This window comes from Halichoerus grypus, chromosome X (assembly GCF_964656455.1).
Source record: "Halichoerus grypus chromosome X, mHalGry1.hap1.1, whole genome shotgun sequence".
Classification (NCBI taxonomy): Eukaryota; Metazoa; Chordata; class Mammalia; order Carnivora; family Phocidae; genus Halichoerus; species Halichoerus grypus.
The window spans coordinates 106,507,275-106,532,202 of record NC_135727.1 but is presented as its reverse complement, the minus strand read 5'-3'; the positions used below and the strand labels follow the sequence as shown (position 1 = coordinate 106,532,202).

At 41.3% G+C, this 24,928-nt stretch overlaps 1 protein-coding gene and 1 pseudogene across 2 annotated transcripts in view; one reads left to right on the top strand and one right to left on the bottom strand.

Moving 5' to 3' along the window:
- Positions 1–1,352: 1,352 nt before the first annotated feature.
- Positions 1,353–24,928, bottom strand: part of TASL (TLR adaptor interacting with endolysosomal SLC15A4) — a 42,159-nt gene continuing 18,583 nt past the window's right edge. The window contains exons 2-3 of one of the 2 annotated variants that reach the window (XR_013444782.1): positions 9,514–9,854; positions 1,353–1,541 (exon numbers count right to left, since the gene is read on the bottom strand). The gene's annotated coding sequence lies outside the window, so the exon portion shown is untranslated. Of the gene's footprint in view, positions 1,542–6,622; positions 7,356–9,513; positions 9,855–24,928 lie in introns of those variants that run through there. The other variant, XR_013444783.1, reaches the window with a different exon arrangement.
- LOC118533809 (non-selective voltage-gated ion channel VDAC1 pseudogene) lies at positions 16,518–18,297 on the top strand (annotated as a pseudogene).

Here is a 24,928-nt window from a genome sequence, read left to right as displayed (position 1 = left end):
AAAAAAAATTCTATTAATCCAAGGTTTGCTTTGTATTGAATATGTAAACTAGGGCATTTTATTTACCTGTTGAGCCCTGATTTTCTGGTGTATAAAATACTTTTAGTAACACTCACTTTACGATGTCACTTTAAAATATGTATATGTATGTGTGCTTATAATGCATCACCCACCATAGAACTCAACATAGTCTTGATAACTTCTAGTTCACTTCCTTACAGAATTACTGTTAGAATTAAATGAAATAATGTGTTTGGAGGCACCTGGAAAGCAGTAAATTAGCTTGACAAGCTTACAAAGTAATAAAATGATGCTTCAAAAAATAGCTTTAGCCATGTATGATTCTTTTGAAGTCAACATTGAGAATGAACTTATTTTATTTTACTGAATAATACCTCGTAGCCATATTGAAGTTCTAAATATTCTACATGCTAAAATAAAATTATAGTACATTCCCTGAAGTATTTTCAGTCACTATAAAATCCCACCTAACCGCAGTGCCTGGTTTTTAGATGCAAGCCGTATTTGACTTTGAAACTCTGCTGACGGAGAGAGAAAATGCAGTGTTGGTTAGCTTTCTAAGCCCCACTAGATTTTCAAGATAATCATCTTCTCTACATTTCAGTTGTGTAAACGCGGCCGTAATCTGTACCTCTGTGACCTCCAAAATTTAGATGATAGTGGTTCCAAATCCTTAGATCTCTGACCCGTTGTGGTGGTTGGCTGCAAAAGTGTACATGTTCATATACACACAAGGTTAATTTCTCATTAACTAATTCTTCATGAATGTTTGTGCTAATATTTTAAACATTACTTGCTCTTGGGGATTAATGAAATACCATCTCAAAGCATTTATAGTAGAAAAGACTCTTGCTTGCAGGTAAGGGAAACCCAGTTGGAACTCCAGATGGTGTTTATGGACTCATGTATCTGAAAAGTATATGAGTAAATGCAGGCATGAATAGTTTTAGGGACCCACACCATGAAAATGGTACTCCATCTCTTTAAAGATCTCCGCTTTATCTCCTGTCCTTGAGCTTTACTCTCATGCATACTTCATCATTGTGTAGACGTTGCCAAGAGCTACAGGCTGATATAGGCCTGTCCGGACACTCCAGGACAAAAGGGACAACACCACTCTCAACAGTCCCAGCATAGGTTGAAAGACCATCTGCAACTGGTAGCCTGTACTCATCCTGGAAATAATGACTAAATAGTTGCTGTGACCATGGAGAAGAAATACTAGGATTTCCTCTCCCTCTGCCTCTCCCCCCAACTCATTGTCTCTCTCCCTCCCTCTCTCTCTCTCTCTCAAAATAAATCAACCTTTTGAAAAAGGAGTATATGGACTAATATAGATGAAATACATGGATGAGTAACGGAAGTTTGTGTCTCTCAACTGAGATGATTCCTATGGTGAGTATGATACCATAGACCGCCGCTTTGGAACTTCTCGGGCCTGCAAGTCACTAGCGCGGTGAGTTTCCTTGGCCCATTAAGTAACTTCTGAAAGCATTGCCTTCTCCAGGGAGCAGGAAGCACTGCAAAAGAAAATTTTATAAAGCACATTTTCCAGCAAGAATTTTCCTTCAGTTGAGCTGTTTCTTCTTGAATCTTTTGAGATATCCGGGGTAGCTGCTTACAGAATGAGTTTATGAACTTTTGTAGTGCGAATTTGAAATTAGTTGTGCATTCTACCTATAAAGGCCTGTAATCTTAGAGCATTTCTTTCCAGGAGCTAGCTTAGCTCAAAGGGATTTTATGAGGTTGATCATGATAGCACGTGCTACATGAAGACAATTGTTGTTGTAATTATGGGCTCAGGAGCGGCAAGTGCGCCCCTTCCACTTGTGTGCCCTTCCAGCGACCCAGCTACGGGGATGCTCATCCTTACTTGGAAGGAAGATCGATACTGCCGTAACAGACTACTTCGCCGTGACTTTATGTATAAGTTTTTTTTAAGATTGACTTATTTATTTGAGAGAGAAAGAGAGAGTATACCAGCAGGGGGAGAGGCAGAGAGAGAGGGAGAGAATCTCCAGCAGACTCCCCACTCAGCCCAGAGATGGACATGGGGCTTGACCTCATGACCCTGAGTTCATGACCTGAGCTGAAATCAAGAGTCAAATGCTTCACCGACTGAGCCACCCAGGCGCCTCTTATAAGTTTTTATAAAAGTAAATACTTGCGGGCACCTGGGTGGCTCAGTCGTTAAGCGTCTGCCTTCAGCTCAGGTCATGGTCCCAGAGTCCTGGGATCGAGTCCTGCATCGGGCTCCCTGCTCCGCGGGAAGCCTGCTTCTCCCTCTCCCACTCCCCCTGCTTGTGTTCCTTCTCTCGTTGTGTCTCTCTCTGTCAAATAAATAAAATCTTTAAAAAAAAAAAAAAGTAAATACTTGCTGGATGATACCTATTTTATTTTTTTTATAATGCCTATTTTAATCATACATTCTTTCAGCACTGTGGAGCCCTGTGGTTTAAATCTCAAATAATGTTATATAAATGACAAAGTCCAACCTATTCATAAAATCATACAGTGTCTCAATTACACTGCAATGTTTAGACTCCCAAGTCCTCTTCCCCAACAAGTTGCAACTAAACAGCTTTGTCCTTTTTTTTTTAAGATTTTATTTTTTTATTTGGGAGAGCGAGAAAGAGAAAGAGCAAGAGAGAGCATGAGCAGGGTGAGTGGCAGGGGGAGGAGCAGGCTCTCTACTGAACAGGGAGCCCGATGCGGGGCTCAATCCAGGGACTCCGGGATCATAACCTGAGCTGAAGGCAGACATTTTACTGACTGAGCCACCCAGGTGCCCCTAAACAGCTTTGTCTTAAGACTCTGATACATCTTAACTAAAAAAAGTCAATCTTTCAAAGCAATAATTCATGACATTTGCAAATAACCCAAATTCATTTCCCTTTTTCTCACTTTCCTCCTTGTCCTTCACTAATTATTTCTTAAATAATATTATCTTTCATGATGCTTGTCTTTGTATACTTATTTGCAAATGATGTATCCAATGAGGGGTTAATATCCAAAACATATAAAGAAGTCATGCATTCATCATCACTGACCATCAGGGAAATGCAAATCAAAACTACAATGAGATATCGCCTCACTCCTGTCAGAATGGCTAAAATCAACAGCTCAAGAAATGACAAGTGTTGGCGAGGATGTGGAGAAAAAGGAACCCTCGTGCACTATTGCTATTCGTGGGAATGCAAACTGGTGCAGCTACTATGGAATACAGTATGGAGTTTCCTCAAAAAAGAAAAAAAACAAACTAGCCAATGATCCAGTAATCGCACTACTGGGTATTTACCCAAAGAATACAAAAGCACTAATTCGAAGGGATACGTGCACTACTATGTTTATAGCAGCATTATTTACAAAAGCCAAAATATGGAAGCAACTGAAGTGTCCATCCATTGATGAATGGATAAAGAAGATGCGGTGTGTGTGTGTGTGTGTGTGTGTGTGTGTGTGTGTAATTCAGCCATGAAAAAGAATGAAATCTTACCATTTGAAATGACATGGATGGAGCTAGAGAGTATAATACTAGGCATAATAAGTCAGAGAAAGATAAATACCATATGATTTCATTCGTATTTTGAATTTAAGAAAAAAACAAGCAAGGAGGGGGAGAGAGAGGCAAACCAAGAAACCGATTCTTTTTTTAAAAGATTTTATTTATTTATTTGACAGAGAGAGACACAGCGAGAGAGGGAACACAAGCAGGGGGAGTGGGAGAGGGAGAAGCAGGCTTTCCGCTGAGCAGGGAGCCCAATGCGGGGCTCGATCCCAGGACCCTGGGATCATGACCTGAGCCAAAGGCAGACACTTAACGACTGAGCCGCCCAGGCGCCCCAAGAAACAGATTCTTAATGATAGAGAACCAACTGATGGTAACCAATGGGGACGTAGGTGGAGGATGGGTTAAAGAGGTGATGGGGATTAATAGGGAGTGTGCTTGTCGTGATGAGCACCAGGTGATGTATGGAATTGTTGAATCACTGTATTGTACACCTAAAACTAATATAACACTGTACATTAACTATACCGGAATTAAAATATAAAAACTTTAGGGGCACCTGGCTGGCTCAGTTGGTAGAGCATGCAACTCTTAACCTTGGGGTTGTGAGTTTGAGCACCACATTGGGCACAGAAATTACTTAAAAAAAAATAAAATTTAAACAAAAACAAAAACTAATAAAAGAAGACTTTTTTATACTTCCTAGGTTCCCCCATATTTCCTTTTTTAAAACTGGGTTTATTGAGGTACAATAGTCATTTTATAAATTGTGCATATTTAAAATATACAATTTAATCAGTTTTAACACACTACCAAGGAATCATGACCATAATCAAGAAAAGGAACATATTTAACAAACTCAAAAGTGATTTATGTTTGAACATCTACAAAAGCTAGAGGTAACAGAAAGGTATATTTTGATTCAATTAAAGTAATAATTTTGTAATAATAATATCCAATTTGAAAAAAGCCTGGGCGACCAAAGAAATGGGTTTATTGTCATTTGACCCACTCAATGAGGTGGGGGTTGAACGAGATATCTGCTGTGTCCCTCTTAATTCTGAGATGCTCTGATTATCTGAAAATCAGTGTTGCTCTTATTTCTGTCTTTCGGGGAATATACCATATGTCTTATTTTTTGGAATTACCTTATAAATTTTACACCAAAACTTTTGAAAATAGAGAAAGAAAAGGTAAACCCACATAATTCTACCGCCACAGCACAACCATTATTATCTTTTTGCACATGTCCTTCTACTCTTGTTTCGAAATACATATTTTATTTTTATAGTTGATTGTACTTGCACTGTCCTTACCATTTTTTTAAAGATTTATTTATTTATTTTAGAGAGCACGAGTGGGGGGGCAGAGGGAGAGGGAGAGAGAATCTCAAGCAGACTCCACGCTGAGTGTGGAGCCTGATGCAGGGCTCGATCCCACGACCCCGAAATCATGACCTGAGCCGACACCAAGAGTCAGACCCCCATCTGACTGTGCCACCCAGGCCCCCCATCCTTACCATTTTATACAACTTGTTTCACTTGATATTTTCTCCCTAGTCATAATTTGTTCAACTCTTTTAAGTTGTTATAAAATAATTATAGATTCCTAGGAAATTGCCAGAAATGCACAGGGGACTTCTGTGTACCCTTCATCCCAATAATAACATGGTATAACTATGGTACGATATCAAAACCAGGAAGTTGATGCTGATACAATGCACAGTTTATTCAGATTTTATCAGTTTTACGTGCATTCTTTTATGCGTAGTGTGTGTATGCTTGTGTCTATGTGTATACTTCTCTGCAGTTTTATCGTATGTTTAGAATTGTGTATCCATCACCACAATCAAAATACAGACCTTTTCTATCACCAAAAGGCTCCTTCCTGCTACCCCCTTTATAGCCATGCCTACTCTCTTGCCCTCCCCATTCTTGATCCCTGGAAACCACCCATCTGTTCTCAGTTTCCACAATTTTGTTACTTTGACAACATAATATGACATAATCATAGAATATTTAACACTTTGCACTTGGTTTTTTTCACTCCGCATAGTTCCTTCAAGGTTCGTACAAGTCATGTGTGCCTCAGTAGTTCCCTCCTGTTTATCAGTCAGCAGTATTCCATTGTTCATATAAGAGTTTGTTTACATTCACCCATTGAAGGACATCTGGGTTGTATCTAGTTTTTGTCTATTACAAATAAGGCTACTATAAACCTTTGTGTACAAGTTTTTGTGTGAGTATGTTTTCATATCTGTGGAATGAATTGTTAGATTGTATGGTGTTATGGACCGAATATTTGCATCTCCCCCCCCCCCAATATTCCTCTGTTGAAGCCCTAACTCCCAGTGTGACTGTATTTGGAGTAAGGAAGTAATTAAGGTTAAATGAGGTCCTAAGGGTGGGGCCCCAATAACTGGAAGACTAATATCCTTATAAGAAGACCCCAGAGAGCGAGCTATACTGAGAAAAAGCCATATGAGGAAATGCTAGAAGGCGGCCGTCAGTAAGCCAGGAAGAGGGCTATTACCAGAAACCAAATTTGCCAGAACCTTGATCTTGGACTTCTGGGCTCCAGAACTATGAAAAAATAAGTTTCTGTTGTTTAAGTCATCCAGCCTGGGATATTTTGTTATGAAAGCCCAAGCCAACTAATACATATGGTAGGTTTAGTTTTCGTTATCAAAGAAACTGTCAAAGTGTTTCCCAGAGTAGCTGTATCATTTTACATTTCTATCATTAATTATGAATGATCCAGTTTCTCTGCATCTTCACCAGCATTTGGTATTGCCACTATTTTTTATTTTAGCCATTCTGAAAGATATGAGTGATATCCCTTTGCATTTCCCTAATGGCTAATAATGTTAAACATTTTTTCAGGTGCCATACTTCCTTTTACTTCCCTAAAACTTTGAAATGTCAGGTGTAAATCTCAGTCCACAAAAAATTGTATGTGCTAAAACTTTAACCTTATTTTTCTGAAACTGAATGTGGTTTTCCATGCACCTGTATCAGTCAGTTATTGTGCAAATAATCCAGCATAAGAATTAAACTGAAAATCTCAGTGAAATACAATAATATGCATGTTTTATAGGCTCCTCTATACGGGGTTTGGCTGGATGGCTTTCCTCGAAACTGTACGTCTGACTGAGCACGGCTGGGTGGCTCTACCCCACATGTGTGCATTTTGGAGTCCAGATACAAGGAGCAGCTGGTCCCTTGAGGAAGCTCTTTTCATGGTGTTGGCAGAGGCTCAAGGGGGCACCTGAAAACATTCAGGCCTCTCAAGACCTAGGTTTGAAACTCACTATCATTTTTATCCATACACCATTGACCAAGCAAGTCATATTTCCGGGCCCCAAGTCAGAGTGTGAGGAGGTACACTCTCAGCCTTCTGTGTGAGATCCTACAAATTATATGGCAAAGGTCATGGACAGATGGAGGGTACATAATTAAGGCCAACAGTTTCAATCTATCACAACTGAACAACCAGCCAGATGGCCAAAACTAATTCTTAGATACCTCAAGTTTTCCCTTGGGGCTACATTTATAGATTAGGCAACGGGCTTTCATAATTCTAAGCATGAAGGGTGGGGAACAACCTTTATGCATGATCATCATTTATTCATTCTGGCATCTTCTAATTCCCCTCTTCATTCCATTGTGCTCTTTGGTCATCAGTCGACATAGGTCACTACTACATCTCCTTTCACCAACGGCAAGGCCTTTTCAAGTGGGCTGATTCTCTGGCAAGACTTCTTGGCCACTAGTAGGTCCTGTGGGGTGATACTTGAGTGCTGTAGAGATGTCTCAGGCACATCTGCCTATTTACCATCAAAAGGTGAATTATAAAAGTTTCCCAACTCAGAGACCCCTGAATACTTGACCCATGGCCTAGCTTCTTGCAACATTAACTCACAGAATGTGCAGAAGTATACCAGACCCAAGGTGCACAACGGTCCTCTTGAGATTGCTATGCACTGAGCCCTGTTACGTGGGCAGGCTATACATGGTAATTCGGTTATTGAGATTGTTCATTGTTTACTTGTGTAATCTGTGATTGATGAGACTAAGGAGCACTGGAGAATGGAATCTAGTCATGTACTCCTGAAAGGTTTATAATGCTATGAAAATATAAATGTTAACGAGACCCCAGAGCATTCCCTGATCTGACGTAGTCCACGTACACTCAGCTTCGTCTCTTGTGACCTTGCGAGTCCCTGTGTGGAGTAATTAAAGACAGTGGAAGCTGTATCTGGAGTTGTAAGGCCTTTGTGTTGCTGTCATTGTGTACGCTGATTTTCCTGCCCTGCGCCCTTGGTTAAAACTCACCACACTCGGCACTGTGTGAAGCCAGTGGTGATTGTCAGCCTGAACCTAAGACATCCTTTAGTGGTTTAGTAGGGTTCAAGTCTCCCCTTCCCACAAGGGCTTGGCCTACCTTGGGCAGGGAAGGTCAGGGAAAGGGCTTCTCTTCAGAAACTGCCCTGATGTTCAAGCTCTTTCCTGTCTTTCAATTTTGTCCCCCTTTTCATGAGTCCACAAAAGCTATTACTGATAATATAATCTTCTGAATCTTTTGTCTTAAGCCACAAACCTGGTTTTGTTTTTCCACTCAAAAGACAAGACCCTGATTCTGTTGTCTGTGTGTTTGGGAATGCGAGCCCTTCTATGAGGAAGTTTAGGTAAAATGCCTTAGCTCTCTTGGTCCTGTCTCTACATATTACCCTGCCCTACCTGTCAGGTGAGGCAGAATGTTAGATGGTGGGATGAAGTTCAGGTTTGGTACCAAACACACCTTGGTTCACATTTTGGCTTCAGCTCTTAGTAGCTGTATGATATGCAACCGATCAGTTGACCTCTCTGAGCCATTTAATAAAAGCTACCAGTTTTAATTACTCTTTGCTTCTGTCCACTCTTCTTTCACAACCTCTCAGTTCTTTTTCTCTGGCGCCACAAAAATTTCCCTTTCCCTGCATTGGAGTAACGTGCGGTGTTTAAGTAACAGTCCTTCCCTTCACCAGTTTTCTTTTAAAGATTTTACTTATTTATTTGAGAGAGAGAGAATGAAAGAGAGAGAGAGAGCACATGAGAGGGGGGAGGGTCAGAGGGAGCAGCAGACTCCCTGCTGAGCAGGGAGCCTGATGCGGGACTCGATCCTGAGAGCCCAGGATCATGACCTGAGCCGAAGGCAGTCACTTAACCATCTGAGCCACCCAGGCGCCCCCCTTCACTAGTTCTAAAAGTGAAATGATCATCCTTGTACCCTGGGCACCTCTGCTTCCCAGGGCAGCGCTCTGGGGGAAACTGACTGGCAGAAAGGACATAGGAAGAGAAAAGAAGCCTACCTGGATGACGGAGACAGTTCCTGCCTCGCTTTCCCAAACGTCTCCCGTGTATAGCACACCCTGCGTCTACTCTCATTCGCATTTCTTCAACCTCTGTCAGATTCTGCTCCTCGGAAGGTCTGTCCCTCCCCCACCGCCCACCCCCCCGACACACACATCTCTCCCTCTCATCTAACTCATCCTCTCTTCCTGTCTATGACTGGCTCTACAGCCTTGAAGGAGGAAACCACAAATTCTTACAAAAGTGATGCTAATTCCTACCTCACAGGTTTTAGAGATGAGGTGAGCTCACTGATCAGACATCGCTTTGTAAGGTGTAAAGTGCTTACACACCTGGCAGGGTCATTGTCCTGCGAGGAGCAACATTCCTAGCACCAGATAAAAAACAATCAGGGAGGGGCGCCTGGGTGGCTCAGTCGTTAAGCGTCTGCCTTTGGATCAGATCATGATCCCAGGGTTCTGGGATCGAGTCCTGCATCGGGCTCCTTGCTCCGTGGGGAGTCTGCTTCTCCCTCTGCCTCTGCCCCTCCCCCTGTCATGTTCTCTTTCTCCCTCTCCCCCCCCCCCATAAATAAAGAATGTAGTGAAAAGAAAAATCTTAAAAACAAACAAACAAACAATCAGGGATACAAACCTGGCTGGCCATGTCTGGCTCATTGTTGGAACAGGTGGTCAGAAGTCCATTTGCATAAGAGCCTGCAATGCTCCTGGAAAACACCTCATTTTGAGAATAGAAAGAAGCGCAGTGAATGTGCCACAGTAACACAGCTACGGAAGATGATTCATGAATGTTGCAGCAGCTGGGGACTGTAGAAACCTAGTGTCAATCCTAAAGATCCGAAACCGGTACCATAAGCCTTGGTCCCAGAGAGGCAGTGGTGATCCTGAGTACAGTATGAGAGCGGTCGTTTGAACTTTCCCCTCCACCAGAAGGATTCTTGGGTCATTAGGAGAAAAAGCAGCTGTCGTGACAATCTAGATGAGAAAGAAAAAAAAAGTCTAGAAAACACCGGTCTACCTGCACCTCTAACAGAAGACAACACACAAAGTAGAGGTCACAGAACGCCACGACATGTTGGCACATTACTCCAGGAGTTTGGGGGGAATAACTGAGGCAGCATATGAAGATTGGTTAAGAGAGAGCCCCTGAATTAACAAGCATATACTTGAGCTTAGGAGATCACATTAACTTTCAAGCACCATCGAGAATAAATAAACCAGTTAGGGCAAGCGTGCCCCAAGTGCCTATGCATGAACGAGGAAAAACTGTTTGGGACTAAAAGTCATTTGCAGACCAGCAGAGGTGTGTGGGCCACAATCTGAGCAGCTGTGAACTTGAGAATAAATGATCCTATTCTTTCACACACTCACACACATATGTTCCTCTCCTATGAACTTTTCTATATTGCTACGCCTAAGTTTCTAGCTCTTTATATCTAAGAGATCTTCCATCCTTAGTGAGATAAGGGAAAAGACCTGGCTTCTTCCATTACCCCATTTCCCTTGAGAGTCTTCCTAAAGTTTCATAAATAACAAGAAAAATGTTACGGTTCTTAAACATCAAAATGAACAAGGCCAGGCCTACAGTACCACATTGTTTTCCAGAATCCTCTTGCCCCAAAAAAACTGCCACAAAGCCTACAAAACAACCAGCTGAGTGTAAGTCTTTGCTTCTTGGAAACCTGAAGCTGCTTTTCTCTGCCTTGGGTTTCTAGAAGATACTTTCTCTCCCCTCCAGACATGCATATCATTTTGTCTTGACATTTTGTCGTCTTCATTTATATCCCACAATACCAGGCAGGAATTATTAATTAATTAATAGCTAATTAATTATGACTAAGAAATGGAAGGGTAATAGTAAGTAATGGTAAGAATGCAGATTCTTCTAGCCAACAATAAATTGTTATTTGACTGTAAAGAAACCACTCATATTTATTAGATACTGGCTATAATCAACAAAAATAATTAAATTATTCCACAAGGCATCATGTCATTAAGCCATTTGTTAGTGAATGGCTTTGAGTTCTTAGAATCATTGAATCCTATATCTAGAAGAGACTTTTAAAATCATAGTACAGTGTAAATTTTTCAAAATCAACATCACAAACACAACTCCTTGTTATCAAAGATAATTTGAAAATACAGGACAAAACTCACATCTTGTCCCATTATCCATTACATACAGTCACCTTGAATATTATGTCCTTTCTTCCAGCCTACTCTCCCTGCAAAGGTGACTCATTTTATGAAAACATAACTATAAGTCTTACCGGATATATAATATTATGTCATGATTTTGTGTTTAATATTACAGAGCAATATTTTCCTACACTATTACATAATCTTCACAAATGACATTCTGGATGGTTTTGCAAAATAATTCATCAAATGCAGTACCATGGACTGCTTAAACATTCTTCATTCTTTAATTAATGTTTAATTGACACATTAATTTTTGTGATCATAAATTACACTGAAATTAATAATTTATTTAAAAATTGTCTTGCCTATGCAGGGTCACCTTACACTGACTCCTTCATTTTGTTTAACTGCTATATTCATCCTCACCTCACAAGATAGAGTAAAAATTAAGTTTTAGTCCAACCTGGTAAATTCCATTAAGTCTAATGAGTTAGGCTGAGTTTTATTTGGATGAGCCTTTACATCTACTATTGCTCCTAGGGAAGCTATAGGGTTTCCTCTACTTCCTGGCCCTGGGGAAAGAGATGGAGGCCATAGGATGGTATTGATCGGAGCCCATCCCTGTATGTCCTACTAGCATCTGCTGCTAGAATTGGGAGCCTGTCTTCCTGACAACTTTGCTCAATCTGACTTCCCAGTGGTGCCTGAGACACCTCTGAAGTCTTGATATGTGTCAGCTTTCGCTGCATAAAAACCCCCCCTAAAATAGAGTGGTTTAAACCAACCATTTAGCTCTCGGTTCTGCTGGGCAGTTCTTTGTCTGCGTCGGGCTCAAGGGATTTCAGCTGAGCTCATTTGTGCATTTGTGGTCAGCTGCCAGGTCAGCCAGGGGCCGGGTGGCCTCAGAGAGCCCCATTCTCATGTCTGGTGGTAGGCAGAGGCTATTGGGGGTGACTAGTCCGCAGATCCCTTGTGATGCAGCAGGCTAGCCCGGACCGTTTTGTACGGCAGCCGAGTTCCAAAAGCAGGAAGAGGGCAAACTCCACTGCGCAATTGCTTTCCAGGCTAACGTTTACATAATGTTTGCACACATCCCACTGGCTAAAGCAAGTGTAAGAACACACTACCAAAGGGCATGATAATGGGGAAGGAGTATTTTGTGGCCATTTTCATAACCTATGACACACTGTGATTGTTATTCAATTGCAGACACGAGAGCCATAGCAACCCACTCTCATATACTACCCAGTGAGACTCCAGGCAACCCACTGGGGACCTGCAGAAATTTCCCGGTACCATTTAAGAACCAAGGGCAGCTTTGGAGTACTAGCTCTAGTTCTCTCTTTCTGATCACTCCATTGTCCCTTGTTCCTGGGGCAAGTGGGAAAATGACCCCCTGTCAGCTTTATCTTCAACCTCTCTTAAATACCTCCTGTGTCTGCCAGGATTCATAGTTGCACACAAAAGGATTCATGGACGAATTTAGCACAAAATGTGTATTAAAATATGTTAGGTAGACCTTCTTTTTTTAAAAGATTTATTTATTTGAAAGAGAGAGCGCACACAAGCAGGGGTAGGGGCAGAGGGAGAGGGAGAAGCAGACTCCCTGCCAAGCGTGGAGCCCGACACAGGGCTCAGTCTCAGGACTCTGGGATCATGACCTGAGCGGAAGACAGATGCTTAACTGAGCCACCCAGTCGCCCCAAAATATGTTAGACACACATTCTAAAAGGACCAAAGGATGGACCTAGATGCTTTACTCTCAGGATCAAACTGTGAAGAGTTAATACAGTCTGGGAAAATAAAACACACAATCCTATCACAGACCCACCACGGAGGTCTTTGACCTTGGGTGCCAGAAACTCCACCACAGCTGAACATCAAATGCCTCAGCTCTGGTACTTTCCAGATAATCAACTCTTCCCACATGCACCCATTAACTCACATTGCTGCCTCCAGGTTGAAAGCTAAGGTGCTCAAGAAACTGGGTCACATGGAGAACTCTAGAGGCTGGGAAATGGAGAAATGTCGTTTTTAAACTTCCAACTTTGATTGTACAGGGAAGTAAGGTGGAAGGTGGTTGCAATGGATCCTAAGGGCTCTACTCTGCAGGATCTATCCTAGCTTCCTATCCTAAACTCCAAGGTTAGAGAAGGGAGATCAGGATGCATAACTGACCATCTGCTCCCTCTCTATCCATCTCTGCTACCCTTCCTCTGATCCTGAATGACGGATGGGCCATTTGGGGGTTGGGTTCCCGAGAAACATACCCCATGGCAAGGATCCCTGTGCATTTGATTTATGAAGGAAGTGCTCTTGCGATAAAGGGGTGAAAACAAAGGGAACAAAACATCAGGATAAAGAAGCAGGAGAAGGCAGGCAAGGTTGCAGTTGCAGGCATAGTCCTTAGGAAGACAGCTGCCTGATCCCGAGGGACAGCTCTGCAGCGTAGTGCCTGGGAGTGGGTCCCAGTTAGAGACAAGGGGCCTAGGCTTTCCTACTAGTGCATTCTTCAGCTGCTGTTGGCCGAGGGTTGTGTCTCATTCCACTCAGGCTGCTAGACCGGGTGGTTTACACAGTGAACATTTATTTCTCACAGTTCTGGAGGCTGGGAAGTCCCAGATGAAGGCGCCAGCAGATGTGGTGTCTGGCGAGGGCCCACTTTCTGGTTCACAGGAGGCCATGTTCTCTCTCTGTCCTCACATGGCAGAAAGGACAAGAACACTCACCAGGGTCTTTTTTATAAGGGCAGTAATCCCATCATGAGGGTCCCCACCCTCATGACCCCGTCACCTCCCAGACATCCCACCTCCTAATACCATCACCTCACGGGTTAGGATTTCAACAAATGAATTTGGGATATGGGGAACGACCCACACATTCAGTCCATAACAGGCCACCCCAGAGGTACATAAACTCCCAAGCAGCTCCAGTTCTGTAACTGCTTCCTGCTCAAACTGGTTCAAGCACAGCGTGCGCCGTACGACTGAACCCTGACCCAAATAATACGCTAATGGGAACTGGAAGAAGGTTGAAATCTTTTTCTCTCAAAAAAATATATCGATGTGCTTTTCTTTCTTGTATTTGAATGATGTGATTTTTGCTTTAGTTGGCCCGATGATGACCGAACTGAACTGAACATTTTTCTCGACTCAAAAATTCTATCTGAGGAGTCAAAACTTAAGGATTGGGTGGTTTGTTTTTTTTTTTTTTTTCAATCTCTGTGTTTCTGCTGTAACAGCTTCAGCTCCCCATCCCCTTCCCTACACATAGAAAAACACACCAGACCAGCTTAAAAAGTCAGATACACCTATACAAAAAGTAAAACTACAATGATACATTTTTTTAAGTAGTATCTCTGTTATATATATATGTTTAGAACTATTTCTTCAGGGTACATTCCCAGAAACAAAATTGCATCATCAACATGTTTCACTCTGAATACTTATTTCATATCATTTCCTAAAGTTTTGCACCAATGTATTTTCCTTCTGTGATGTAAGATTCCTTTCAAGCATTCATCCATTGCACACTTCCCAAAACTAAGAATCCTGACCAAGCTTTCTTTTTCTAATTTGATTAATAAATGATGGTCTCTTATTGTTGCCTCAATTTGCATTTTTGGTCACTGAGCTCCTCTAACCTTTTACAATATTTATACAACTAAATGTACTTCCACTTGTTAATGGAGTCTTTAAAGCCTGAGAAACTTTTGTACATAGAAAATCATCCCCACCTGCGCTTGGCCTTAAAGTTCAGTTCATCAAACATACATGTCTAGTGGAAAAAAATAAAGTGGGAAAGTCATTTTTTCTTAAACAGGTTGAGATGAAATGCTGCCCTAATTAAGTTTTCCCAAATGGTTCAAGTCTCCATAAGAAATTTGGTGTAACTGATTCTTTTGAACCCTTTAAATACCTTACAGCAGTTTGAATATTTCAAACACTCTCAACAGCAGAGAGACCGTGAATAAATAACAGTGATTATATATGTCAGATTATTCTACAAAATAACTCCCAAGTTCTAGCTTCAGTATCAACCAAGCTGCTGAACTAGGACACCTGGCTCCCTCGGCCAAGATTGCTCTCCGAGAGAGAATATCAAGGTCTGGGTATGGGGGTTCTCAGCAGTTAAATCAGGGCAGTGAGCTGACAACGCTGAGGATGGGAGAAAGATAGGTGCAGACGGACTGATCTCCAGCCCTCACCTTCCCGCTTCACCCCCAGCCTGTGGGGCAGGTGCCTTCTCCAAATGTTGCACAGTTGCAGGGGACGGAGTTATGGAAGGTAGAGCTTCATCGTGAAGAAATAATGTGGTGGAGTGGGGAGTGATTCAATGAGAAGTTCCCCACTCTAGGGGGCTTATCCCCCCCACCCCGTAGTGAATCTCTGAACTTATTCGAGTGCACACAGAGTGAGGTCTGGCCTCTGACCCCTTCCCCGTAGCCACTGCCAGAAAAAGTAGCCCATATTGCGAGAAATAGGAGTCCACAGGCCGGTACATCAAGGTATCTGAAGAGCAGGACTATTTCACAGAAAAAGATCATTTCAAAAGATTCCATCTTAAGCAGAAAGAAATATTACAACACAAAGAACAATTGTTTTAAAAATCAGAATAATAAACATAATACAAAATATCTTTATGAGAGCCACATGGAAAGCATCAAGGATATGCAGAGGTTGAAAGTAAATGGATGGAAGTAGTCATCTCAGGCAAATATTAACCAAAAGAAACCTAAAAAAAAACGTGGGGGGAGGGGAGAAACCTAGTGTCTATGTTAGTATCAGACAAAATAAATTTTTAAAAACAAAGCACTCTTAGGGTCAGGGAAGGTCAGTACACAATGATAAAGATTCATTTTGCTAAGAAGATATCGAAATTGTAATGACGGTTGAATCTAACAAAATAACCTCAAAATATGTAGGGTTAAAATTGATAGAATTACAAGAACAAAAAAGAGAAATTGATACCATCATGGTGGGAAATTTAAATACAGCTCTTTCAATTATCCATAGATTAGGGAGACAAAATTCAGGAAGGGGATTGAAGATCTGAACAACACAATGAAGAATTTTGATCTAATAGGCCTGTAGAGAATTTTACATTCAAAAGCTTGGGAATACGTGTTCTTCTTAACAACATATTTTGTAAATAAGGCAGTTAAAAAATTGGATCATATACTGGGTCACCAAATGAACTTTAACAGTTTTCAAAGCATAGGTATCTTGCAGACTATTTTCTCTGACTACAAGTCAATTAAATTAGAAAGACTGCAAAACATGTAATTAACAAGTCTATTCACTATTGGGAGTCAGTTTCCCATGGGTCTCATTTCTGCAAGTCTTGCAAGCAGAGGCACTGACTCGTTTTTTGCTGGGCTGTCTTTTCGAGGGTGTGTGTGTAGCCAACAGGCTTGGTAGACAGAGCTAGAGTCTTCCTTCGGAGCAAAGGGCAGGTATGCTTCCTCTACAGTATAAAAGATTTGTGTTCCTCCGTCCCTCTCGCTGCAGCCCCCGCGGTAGCAGCCGCTGAGCCCGCCGCCACCGCCCCTGAGCAGAAGATGGCTGTGCCTCCCGCATATGCTGATCTTGGCAAGTCTGCCAGGGATGTCTTCGCCAAGGGTTATGGATTTGGCTTAATAACACTTGACTTGAAAACAAAATCTGAGAATGGACTGGAATTTACAAGCTCAGGTTCAGCCATCACTGAGACCACCAAAGTGACGGGCAGTCTGGAAACCAAGTACAGATGGACCGAATATGGTGTGACGTTTACAGAGAAATGGAGCACTGGCGACGCACTAGGCACAGAGATCACTGTGGAAGATCAGCTTGCACGTGGACTGAAGCTGACCTTTGATTCATCCTTCTCACCAAACACAGGGGGAAAAAATGCTAAAATCAAGACAGGGTATAAGCGGGAGCACATCAACCTGGGCTGTGACGTGGATTTCGACATTGCCGGTCCTTCAGTCCGGGGTGCTGTGGTGCTGGGATATGAAGGCTGGCTGGCTGGCTACCAGATGAATTTTGAGACTGCAAAGTCTCGAGTGACCCAGAGCAACTTTGCGGCTGGCTACAAGACTGACGAGTTCCAGCTCCACACTAACGTAAACGATGGGACAGAATTCGGTGGCTCCATTTATCAGGTGAACAAGAAGTTAGAGACCGCTGTCAATCTGGCCTGGACAGCAGGAAATAGTAACACTCGCTTTGGAATAGCGGCCAAGTATCAGATCGCCCCTGACGCCTGCTTCTCGGCTAAAGTGAACAACTCCAGCCTGATAGGTTTAGGATACACTCAGACCCTAAAGCCAGGTACAACCTGACCCTATCAGCTCTGCTGGGTGGCAAGAATGTCAATGCTGGCGGCCACAAGCTTGGTCTAGGACTGGAATTTCAGGCATAAATGAATACTGTACAGTCATTTAATTTTAATCTATGCTGAGCATAGCTCCCTTCAGAATTTAGTGTAGCTTTTAATGTTGTATGTCTGGGATGCAAGTATTGCTAAGTACCATGTTAGACCTCCAGGTTAAAGATGATTCAGCTTTAAGGGGTTCCCCTTTCAGAGGTACAGAAGAAACCCACGTCCACGAAAAGTCCTTTCAGCTGTAGACTTGGGGGGAGCTTGGTGGCCCCTCCAGAGAGTTCGGGTTTCTTTTTTATCTAGAAATGGCTGCAAATGGAAGCTGATAATTTATAGGCACTTTGTTAATTGGTATGGAGTACATGAATGAAATTATGACTTCCTGAGGATTGAACTGGGTTTCCTACCCGAAGGAAGGAGAGACTCACTGATGGTGTGTATAAACCCATCTGAAAGAGCCTTTTTTAGACAGATTTTCCTGACCTGTTTCCACCCCAGTCCATCACCTCTTTTACACCAAAAGTAGTCTGCAGGGTGTGGTAGCTGTTTCTTTTGTGCCATTTTGGGGTAGAGAAGATGGATGTGATGAAGCCAGTAATTCAGGACTTAATTCCTTCTCATGTTGTGGTTTTCTGCCCCTGCACCAGAGTATGAAATAGCTTCTAAAAGTCCCAGCTCTGAGCTGGGAAGAGTCTCTGTGACTGTAATCGTATTGTGACAACACTCAGAATCTAAATTGGACTTGTTCTATTCTCACCACTTGGTTTATTTTTTAGCCGTTTAATGGGTACATTTTAGAGTCTTCCATTTTGTGTGGAATTAGATCCTCCCCTTCAGATGCTGTAATTAACATCACTTAAAGTAAAACTTGAATACAATATAGAAACCTCAAAAAAAAAAAAAAAAAGATTTGTGTTCCTCAGAGTTCCTCTCCTGCAACACAACTTGCTGCAAATCCAGGTACTATCTGGCTCCTTTTGCATCACCCTGGAACAGTTGGGGCTTGGGGACCCCGCCTGTGAGGGCTGATATGCTGGCTACTGATCATGCTGTGCGTAACAACATCCTTTGTCTCTGACCCAGGCGTCAAATCTTCTGTCATCATCCATGAAACGAAGGTAGGTTACTTTGTTGGCTCGTAAGTAGGGTAAAATGTCCGATCGTTCATGATGAATGACATCCATATTTTCAGAAATTTTAAAAACACACTGCTAAATAAGTCATAATGAAAATCATGTCTAAAAATAAATTATAAAAGTACTCCATGTCATAACTTAAGGAATATAGCAAAAGTCATGCCATAAAGGAAATCTTATAGCCTTAAATACTTCTCTTAGAGGGGCACCTGGGTGGCTCAGTCAGTTTAAGCGCCTGACTCTTGATTTCGACTCAGGTCATGATCTCAGGATTGTGAGGTGGAGCCCCAAGTCTGGCTCTGTGCTTAAGGCGGAGTCTGCTTGAGATTCTCTTTCTCCTCTTCCTCTGCCCCTCCCTCCGCCCCACATTCAAGCACGCGTGCACATGCGTGCTCTCTCAAAAAAAATTACTTCTCTCAGAGAAAGAAAAGCTGCAAATTAATTAGACGTTTGAAAAAAATAGATTAAACCTAAAGAAAGCAGAATAAAAATAGAGTGTAAATCAATGAGAGAAAAGACAGAACAACAAAGACAAAAATTGATCCTTCAGGGAGAAAAAACATTACAAAGTAGACATACTTCCAGCAAGATTCAAGAAAGAGAGAGGAGGACCCAAAATAAAAATGATAAATGAAAAAGAGGAACCTAACCCAGATAAAACAGAGATGAGAAAGATAATGAGTGTGAGGTATACACAATGTAATGAATTAGGCAAAAGTGGACAAATTCCTAGGGAAAAAAAAACCAGAATTGACTTGAGAACAGTATTGTAAGCTTGAATTGTCTTGCTAATATTATAGGAATTAAAGATTTAAAATAATTTAAAATCTTCCTTTCAAGCAAACACCAAACCCAGAAGAGATCATCTCAATCTCATGCAAAATGAAATGATGTCAAGATTTGTCAAGGGTAGGAATTGACAAGATGTCTTACATATCGCTGCAGAGAATGGATTTATCTCCTTACTTTGAAAATTCATGTAGCCTATGACCCAGCAATTCAACTCTTAGGTGTGCACCCAAGAGAAACTCATAAATACACCCACACGGTGCCACCAGGCTGACAGGGAGGTCAGTGGGAAACGTAGAAAATTATCATTGAGGTTTATATGAAACATGTACAGGAAAAAGAGGCAGAGAAGTCTCCCAAGTCTTAACACTCTTGCTACGTAGTTTTGTCATTTATTGAATACTGTGAATCTACTACCATTTATTTATTTTATCATATGGTAATGTCTTATTTTGTAATAAACCATTTTGTATATAAAAAAGGAAGACTATTAAGTGTAATTAAGAACTAGATTTTCGGAGCACCTGGGCGACTCAGCGGTTAAGCATCTGCCTTCAGCTCAGGTCATGATCCCAGGGTCCTGGGATCGAGCCCCGCATCGGGCTCCCTGCTCAGTGGGGAGCCTGCTTCTCCCTCTCCCTCTGCTGCTCCCCCTGCTTATGCTCTCTTGCTCTATCTCTCTCTCTCATAAATAATAAATAAAAATCTTTAAAAAAATTAATAAAAAGAACTGGATTTTCATTACTCAGGCAGAAATGGTAAATGTGTAACTTTAGAAGAAACATTTGTCATCAACCATGGGGATCACAAAAGTATTACTGACTACATGGAAATAGAAATCTGCTGAAGAGGCATCAGCATCTACTACAAAGTTTTATAGTTATTTAAGACTACCTGCAAAAGATTGAAGGAACGTGACATATCACTTTTCAATGAGATCAAATACCCATTCTAAATTAATTTTACTAATTTTCAGTTCCAGATTTTCTTGTGCATGTATAAAAAAGCTAATGTAAGCATTATAAATATGCTTGTACCATGAACAGAAGAGGAATTTCTTGGAAGTGAAATGACCCCGGCTGCTTCAAGTAGAAAATCGGTTAATTCCAAGAATCGTTCATTTTTTTCCATTCAATTTATGCAATTAAAGTAAAGCTTGGAGTGCTAATTCTGTTGAAGATAAAACATCTGACATTAGTATCAATGGTATTACAAATCAATTAAGAAGTTAAACTTTGAAGACAAAGTTTTTACTTTTATAGGATAAAATAATGGCTAATTTTGGTAGAGCAAAGCATCATGGTAAAAACAGTGTTTTTCACTAAATTAAGAAACCTATAAAACAAAAAGATATTCAGAATAGATCATAGTGAACACAAAATTCCTAATTGCATCCAAATAAGGAGTAATATTCTACCAACTGAAATGAAAGTTGTAAATACTTTTAAGTATTTTAATAAAGACACAGAATAAGTGAACTATAAAATGTAATAAAGCTGACATTGAAAACTAAAAATACTTTAACATGGTAATATGAGTTTTCTCTCCTTCCTATCATCAATCAGATTGTAGAAATGCTGGCACTTTTGAAAAACTCCTTTGTAAATCAACCTAAGTATCTTCATTAATATTGAACTTTTATGTAAATTAGCCCTCTCAAATGTGGTTGCATTTCATTCAAAATGCAGTGGTTTTTCCATTGGAAACCATTGGAGCTCCTAGATGAAAATTGCAAAAAGGAAGGCTGGAAATTTATCTTTGAAAAAAAAAATAAGGAGGAACTAAACAAATGGAATGACAATAGCACAAATAGTATGCAAGATTTAATTTTGATATTCTATTTTTGGGCTTTGGAATATTTCAACTTGTGGAAAAAATCCTTTGGTGGAGCTCTAGTTTTTAACTGGATAAATTTATTATCTTTATCAGCATAAAATCAAGAAGGCTTTAATTTTGTAGCATTGAAATTTGGCAAAACATTCCCAAGTATCATAGGTAGAGACAATGTACTGGACTCAGTTTCTCTTGTAAAAATACTTATTGAAAAATCGAGTCAAAGATATCATCTGGAAAATATACTTTTTCGATATTTTTTAAAGATTGTAATACTTGCTTTTTAGCAGTTGGAAGGATATTATCTCAGATAAAAATGTTAGGGAACCAACTATGATGTGCCTTCTCGTGGAAGGACACAACACTACCCATGAATTCTTCTTGAAAACAAAAAATCCTGCAACTGATTAAGCCTCTAGATCTAACTAATAATTTAAAAGAAATACAGGGGACAGAAAAATACTCTGGGAATGCAGTCAGCAAAATCTAAGAGTAAAGTGACCAAGTTAGTTTCCAAACTGTAAGGAAAACAACTAAACAAAGATGAAGGTTGAAAGACACTTGAAACATATCAGCCAATTGCAATATATTGACTTTATTTAAATCCTGATTCAAGCAAAGAAATAGAAATTTGCCAGACACTGTGGAAGTCACTCCTGTGTTCCACCCTAATCACAGCCTCCTCTTCCTTCCAAAAGTAACCACGATCTTGACCTCTAAACTAATCATATCCTTATCCTTCTTAATAGTTGTATCACCCCTAGACATTCTAGTTTAGTCTTGCTAGAGAGTATGATGCTAAGCGAAATAAGTCAGTCAAAGACAAATACCATATGATCTCACTCATATGTGGAATTTAAGAAACAAAACAGATGATCATTTTGGGGGGGGGAAGAGGGAAACAAAGCATAAGGGACTCTTAAAGAACAAACTGAGGGTTGATGGGTGGGGAATGGGCTAGATGGGTGATGGGTATTAAGGAGGGCCCTTGTGATGAGCACTGAAACTGATATTGCACTGTATGTTAACTAGAATTTAAATAAAAAATTTGAAAAGAAAAAATTATTGTAAGGAATTGACTCATGCAGTTAGGGTGGCTGGCAAGTCCCAGGGTCCGCAGTCAGACAGCTGGGGAGCCCGGAGGGCCGGCGTGTGGTTCCAGCCTGAATCTGAAAGCCTGGGAAGCAGGAGACCCAAGGCTCTCAGGGGGCTGGCAGGCTGGAGACCCAGGAAGAGCCATGTTTCAGTTTGAGTCTGAGGGCAGGAAAAGCCAAATGTCCCTGTTCAATGGCCATCGAGCAGGAGAAATTCTCTGTTACCTGGGGGAGGGTCAACTTTTTGTTCTATTCAGGCCTTCAGCTGATTGGCTGAGGGCCATACGCATAAGGGAGGCAATCTGCTTTACTCAGTCTACTGATTCGAATGCTTCTGTCATGCCCAAATGCCCTCACAGACACATCCAGAATCATGTGGGACCAAATATCTGGGCACTCAGTTGCCCAGTCTAGTTGACACATAAAATTAACCATCACAGTATCCTGTGGACAAGACACAGAAATGAGAACTAGATGAAAAGACAGTCTACAATCTGTGATCCATAGATGAGAAGTTTGTTGATGGACCAGTGTTGGTATGGCAGGAGACTTATGACAAATGAATGACTTATACAGAGTCCTTTTCAGTGGAAGACCATGTGCTTCAACTGAATTATGCTCCACATAACACTGGATGCCTAAAAAACAATAAGAGTCTCATTTATTTGGTGAGGATATTCTTCCCCCTGGAAGAGATATAGCTTACAAGGAGTAATAGATAGTGTTAAGTGTTTCTTCTGTATTGACATTTGCGTGTGTAGGTCTCCATATTTCCCATCCCAGCAGAAGCTGGAGTGGGATGGGGTCTCAGAGCATCCTCCTCACAGAGTGTGTGTGACTTAAACCTTTTACAGTCCTCCTTCCTATGGCAAGTTGTATCGTTAAGTGACAAAAGCCAGGACAAGATAGTAGAATACCATTTGCCTAAAAATACTGATCTATACCTTTGTTTAAGTGTAGAGTACTATGAGACTTGCTCTTTGGGAAATCAAAAGACAAGGGGGTGCTGAAGTAAGGAGTTTTCTCTCTTTGAACTTCTTTTGTGCAATGTGCAATGTTCTTATTCATTAGCATTTCATCAAGTCAGAGGGATGTATTTGAAATTTCAGAAATTTGCATTTTACCAAATAAATAACGAGAGAGAGAGAGGGAGAAGGAAAGTAGGGAGGGAAAGGAAGGAGGAGGGAGAAAAGACACAGAAGAAAAGGAAAGAACGGAATGGAGCAGGGGAGGGAAGCAGAAGGATGGGAGGAACGGGAAAGAACAAGAAAGAAAATGAAGGGGGGCACCTGGGTGGCTCAGTCCATTAAGTTTCTGACTCTTGATTTCAGCTCAGGTCATCTCAGGGTGGTGAGATTGAGCCCCGCATCTGGCTCCATGCTGACTTTGGAGCCTGCTTAAGATTCTCTCTCTCCCTCTATCACTCCCCACCCCCTGCTCACACTCACACTAAGAAAGAAAGAAAAGAAAGAAAGAAGAAGGAAGGAAGGAAGGAAGGAAGGAAGGAAGGAAGGAAGGAAGGAAGAAAGAAAAAGAAAAAAGAAAGAAAAGAAAGAAGGAAGGAAGGAAAGACAGGAAGACAGAAATCAGTGTTGTGCAAAGGAGGGGAGAGGTTTCAGTACCAAATGTGCCTTAGCCACACATCATGCCAACTCTGAGATTAAGACCAAGTCAAAGTCAAAGCCAGGCTTGATTACTCAAGTCCATACTGAAGGTACCCCATCCCTATCCCTTTCCTGCTTCTCAGTGTGCTTAGTAAAGAAGGTTCTAGTCATAGCCCTCTAATAGGGGCTGAGGGTCAAAAAGTAAGAAAATAAAACAAGATATGGGCTAGGACTGCAGATGTTGAACTGGGATAAATTGAAAGGAAAATTATTCAGCATATCTTAAATAGTCATTGCCCATGTCTTACCACACTAGTGTGCATTGTTTGCTACATTTTGTACCACATCAATAAGCTCTTTAAACAGGGACTGTGTCAACCTCATCTTTGTATAATAGTTCGTGCTGAATAAATATTAGTTGGATTTCTTTGAATTTAAAGTGAGTAAATGAAAGTCTGGCAGGTGATTATCAGGATAGACAAGTGAAATACTAGTGACACATAATTTTGTCTGATGGCATATTTGCCTTTCTGATGGTTAATTTTATGTGTCAACTAGTATTACAAGTGAAACACACACAGGGGAGTAGGCCCTGTTCTCTGCCAGCTTACTAGATTGTTGGGGAGACCTAGCAAATAACTAGGTGACAAGTGACAAAGCCCCTTATTAGGCAGCAAGTTGGCAAAGTGGCACAAACAGAAACACAATTATCAATGATTGCAACTCAAGTGTGATATGGGCTAAAAGTAGATGGGTTAGGAGGTGGTGGACAGTGGGGGAGCCCAGCGCAGATGCCAAAGGGAAGTGATGGTTTAGATGACTCTTGAAGAGCAAGATAGGATCTGGGTAGACGGATGGGAGAGGTGTTTCATGCGAAAGCGTCAGTGCGTTTCATGCCACGGGGAGCTCCGAGTCCACAGCTACAATGGAAGCTGCATGAATGCACCAACGGCAGGATGCTAGTTTGCTATGGCTCATGTAACGAATGGCCACAGAATTAGTAGCTTAAAATAAAACAAACCTATTATCTTAGGGTTATGGAGGTCAAAAGTCCAAAATGATTCCCACTGGGCTAAAATCGA